This window comes from Ostrinia nubilalis, chromosome 24 (genome assembly GCF_963855985.1).
Source record: "Ostrinia nubilalis chromosome 24, ilOstNubi1.1, whole genome shotgun sequence".
In the NCBI taxonomy this organism is placed as follows: Eukaryota; Metazoa; Arthropoda; class Insecta; order Lepidoptera; family Crambidae; genus Ostrinia; species Ostrinia nubilalis.
Window position 1 is genome coordinate 12,512,501 of NC_087111.1, and position 5,000 is coordinate 12,517,500.

Genomic DNA, 5,000 nt, shown 5'->3' on the forward strand with positions numbered 1-5,000 from the left:
TTAAAATGTAAAAAAATGTCGATATCTATAATTAGTTGATAAATTAACGATAAAATTAAATACATAATGTTACTGTATGTAAATAAGCAATATTATATTCTACTGTTGTTGGTATTTATTTTCACTACATACATATACTTGCATATTAATGAATGATTCAGTGTGTGTTATTATTTAATTTATACATAATTTAACTCTTATACACTATCGACTGTTACACATCACTACCCGAGAAATGTTGCTAAAGCGCCATCTATTGAAACAATAGCGCACCTCGTGCTAATGGCACCCACGTCAGCGGACAGTGAAGTTCGGTCGGTTCCCGACAGGTGTCGCCCGGGCGCGGAAATATTATGTCCTTGTCTCAATCTACACACAAAATTGAATTTAAATCATAATAGTAATAATAATTTACTGTGCAATAATTTGGGTACTTGCATAACACACTTTTCAGTAATCATTGCAATAATAAAACTATATCACCACTGCTCTACTGTCTTGATTTTTAATTCGACGAAATTTTGACAGCTGTAATTTTTTGACAATTCAGATGTAATAAACCTCTTTTTGCTTTGAATTGTTTGGAATAAAGGTAATAAAAATATGAAACCGAATTAGGTACATCAAGTACAACTTACAAGTTTAGTATGATTGTTATTGTTTGTTTTGTGAATTCAATGTACACTAATTATTATGTACATTTTTGAGATTGAATAGAAAAAAACGCCTTTTTAACACAGTAAAACAACATAATATGTTTAAAAATAATATTATTAACATAAACTAAAATATGCATTGATGATCATCAATCATCATTGTCGTCCTCATAATCAACTTGGATTATAAAATTGGCATCTTGTTAAATTGGCCATTTTATGAAGCGAAGATTTCACTTTAAACAAAGGTTTTCGTAAAAAAGTTTCGTAACCTATGGATTATTGGCCAGGGAGTTCAGTAATAGAAAAATAATGTTCTTAATTTTATTGTAACTTCAAAAATATGATAATATAAAAACTCAAATAACCATTTTAAAATGATCGGTACAATTTTAAGTCTTAATTTTTAAATTGAAACCTTAAATCCAATAAAGGTTTATTTTTTTATTTGTGGGAATGCTCTCCATTTTTAGTGGGAATGTTTTAATGTTGGCAAAATTTCGTGTGATTAAAAATCAGACTTTACGTACCGATAGTGTTGTACATTTTTGTCTATTCTAGACAAAAATGTCCTAAAAAACTTTGTTAATTTCTATAAGTGCAAAACGACGTTATTAATAATTTTAGGTCTTCAAGAGTTTAAAGTAATTTCAGGGATTGCAAATTAGTTTGATTTATTAATATAAAATTGGTTATTTACATAACACACCTACTATGGTATACTTACTTATATTAATTAGTCAAAGTTTTGAATATTAATTATTGGCTGTAAGAACTATAATAAAAATATTATAAAGAGCTGTGGTGGTAGGTATGTATGTTTTGTCAACTCAATAATTTTTTATTTAATTTTTTTCAATTAAAATTTGTTTTTTTTTTTCTTATTAATTATTTTATTGTATTTATGTGTTATAAATATTTGTAATTTTCCTATATTTTCGTGATTTATGGGGTGTCGCTTTTAACACTTTAATCGCAATCAATTATTTTTTTTCTGTATCATCTTTTTAATAAAGAAAAAAAAAGGATCATCTAACCTAACCTAACCTAACCTAACCTAACCTAATCTAACCTAACTTTTTATAGTTCAATATATTTTTTTAAATTATTAATTATCTGGTTATACATTGTATAGGGGGTGTGTCACTTTAATTTTTTTTTTTTTTTTTTTTTTTTTTTTTTTTTTTTTTTTTTTTTTTTTTTTTTTTTTTACACTTAGCGTTTAAAGCTGCGCGTGCGCAGCAGCGTACGAGCATAGCGTTAAAAATGTTTCTTTTCCATTCGCGGCTTCCACTCGAGAACCGAGAGAGTGTACAGACAAACGCGACGTCGGCGGCGACCGGCCGAGCGAGATCAGTAACACAGCGACCGCCGTGCGCAGAGCGCGCGCGCACGCTCAAATGTATTACAAACATGATGCGCGCGCGCACACTCTGCGTACGACGGATCGGTGCGTTTATAAGTTGTGTTTTAAAGCAAAGTGGTGAAAGAGTTGATGAAACTTTAACTTTTTCACTCTGTATGTACACTCTGTTGGCGTCTGAGGTTTCGGATGTTCAATGAGATTGACGGGACTTAGTGTGGCTCATTGGACGCTTGTTAAACTTTGTAGATCTACGGATGGGTTGTATGATCGAATTCGTAATAAAGATCTGTCTCACTCGGGCAATGTGTCCGCGTTATGTGCAGTCATCTGTGCTTGCATACGCGCTTCGACTGGCCACTTTTTAATACGCTTCGTTGTAACGCTTCCCGCCACATTAACCTTACATAAGGGCGATGATGGCTTTTTAGCGTTTACATCAGCGTATCGAATATGTGTATATTTTTATGTATTCTATAGCACACACTCACAACACGCAAACATTTCAATGATGTATGTCTCTGTAGTGATGGTGTCGACAAATCGTGAGAGGTAGGGTGGTTTTTCCAACACCGGGCTGACATATCGTTCATGATACGAAATTTGTTAGATTTTATTATAAAATGTGATGAATGAATGTTATGTCTATGCGAACGTTCAGTGTGGGCGCCTCTGTGAGCGCTATGTGGGTGTGTTTTTTTAGCATTCTATATTAATTTATGGAGTGTTGCAAAGACTCGCCTCACGACACACGTTGTAACTGCGAACAGTGTACACAAGTAGTCAAGCCCAGTTCGGTCGGTCAAACGTCGAATTGGGCTATAGACACCAAACACACTCTTCGTTAATATTCTTTAACGAGAGCTATCATATGTATAATATGTGTAAGCTCCCTGGTTGATCCTGCCAGTAGTTATATGCTTGTCTCAAAGATTAAGCCATGCATGTCTCAGTGCAAGCCGTATTAGGGCGATACCGCGAATGGCTCAATATATCAGTTTTGGTTCCTTAGATCTTACTCAGTTACTTGGATAACTGTGGTAATTCTAGAGCTAATACATGCAATCAGAACTCTGACCAGTGATGGGACGAGTGCTTTTATTAGATCAAAACCAATCGACGGAGGGCCTCGCGTTCGAAGTCGTTAATTTTGATGAATCTGGATAACTTTTGCCGATCGCACGGTCCAGCACCGGCGACGCATCTTTCAAATGTCTGCCTTATCAACTTTCGATGGTAGTTTCTGCGACTACCATGGTTGTCACGGGTAACGGGGAATCAGGGTTCGATTCCGGAGAGGGAGCCTGAGAAACGGCTACCACATCCAAGGAAGGCAGCAGGCGCGCAAATTACCCACTCCCGGCACGGGGAGGTAGTGACGAAAAATAACGATACGGGACTCTTACGAGGCCTCGTAATCGGAATGAGTACACTTTAAATATTTTAACGAGGAACAATTGGAGGGCAAGTCTGGTGCCAGCAGCCGCGGTAATTCCAGCTCCAATAGCGTATACTAAAATTGTTGCGGTTAAAAAGCTCGTAGTTGCATTTGTGCGCCGCGCTGTCGGTGCACCGCATCCGCGGTGATACTGACACGTTTGCGGAGCATATCGTCGGTGAGCCGACGGTCAAACGTCGGTTCAATATCAAAATCCTATCGCGGTGCTCTTCAGTGAGTGTCGAGATGGGCCGACAATTTTACTTTGAACAAATTAGAGTGCTCAAAGCGGGCTCAAAATGCTGCTTGAATATTTCGTGCATGGAATAATAGAATATGATCTCGGTTCTATTTTGTTGGTTTTCAGAACTCCGAGGTAATGATTAATAGGGATAACTGGGGGCATTCGTATTGCGACGTTAGAGGTGAAATTCTTGGATCGTCGCAAGACGAACATCAGCGAAAGCATTTGCCAAAGGTGTTTTCATCAATCAAGAACGAAAGTTAGAGGTTCGAAGGCGATTAGATACCGCCCTAGTTCTAACCGTAAATATGTCATCTAGCGATCCGCCGACGTTACTACAATGGCTCGGCGGGCAGCTTTCGGGAAACCAAAGATTTTGGACTCCGGGGGGAGTATGGTTGCAAAGCTGAAACTTAAAGGAATTGACGGAAGGGCACCACCAGGAGTGGAGCCTGCGGCTTAATTTGACTCAACACGGGAAATCTCACCAGGCCCGGACACCGGAAGGATTGACAGATTAACAGCTCTTTCTTGATTCGGTGGGTGGTGGTGCATGGCCGTTCTTAGTTGGTGGAGCGATTTGTCTGGTTAATTCCGGTAACGAACGAGACTCTAGCCTGCTAAATAGGCGTCGTCATTTAGGTGTGCGTGGCTCACGTCACGCAACTCACTGGCGACGTATTAAAATTCTTCTTAGAGGGACCGGCGGCTTCGAGCCGCACGAGATTGAGCAATAACAGGTCTGTGATGCCCTTAGATGTCCTGGGCCGCACGCGCGCTACACTGAAGGAATCAGCATGTTCTCCCAGGCCTAGAGGCCCGGGCAACCCGTTGAAACTCCTTCGTGCTGGGGATTGGGGTTTGCAATTATCCCCCATAAACGAGGAATTCCTAGTAAGCGCGAGTCATAAGCTCGCGTTGATTACGTCCCTGCCCTTTGTACACACCGCCCGTCGCTACTACCGATTGAATGATTTAGTGAGGTCTTCGGACCGACACGCGGTGGCTTCACGGCCGTCGGCGTTGCTGGGAAGTTGACCAAACTTGATCATTTAGAGGAAGTAAAAGTCGTAACAAGGTTTCCGTAGGGGAACCTGCGGAAGGATCATTAACGTGTACGTTCACATGTGATACACAAGTGTCATGTGGGAATGATCATACAATAATCCAGACACAAACAAAAGTTCTGATCGAAGGAAGGTCTCGTTTAATTATGAGATCGTTCGACGATTGGCGTCGTACGATATTCTACGTGTACAGATTGAAAATCCGCGATCTCAGTAGTTTTCGTACGTTCGT

The 5,000-nt window shown here is 39.3% G+C and overlaps 1 non-coding gene across 1 annotated transcript; it reads left to right on the forward strand.

Annotated features, from left to right (window-relative positions):
* The first annotated feature begins 2,909 nt into the window (after window positions 1-2,909).
* LOC135084001 (small subunit ribosomal RNA) lies at window positions 2,910-4,812 on the forward strand. The gene has a single exon (XR_010259751.1). It is a non-coding gene; the product is annotated as a small subunit ribosomal RNA (ribosomal RNA).
* The last annotated feature ends 188 nt before the right edge of the window (window positions 4,813-5,000 follow it).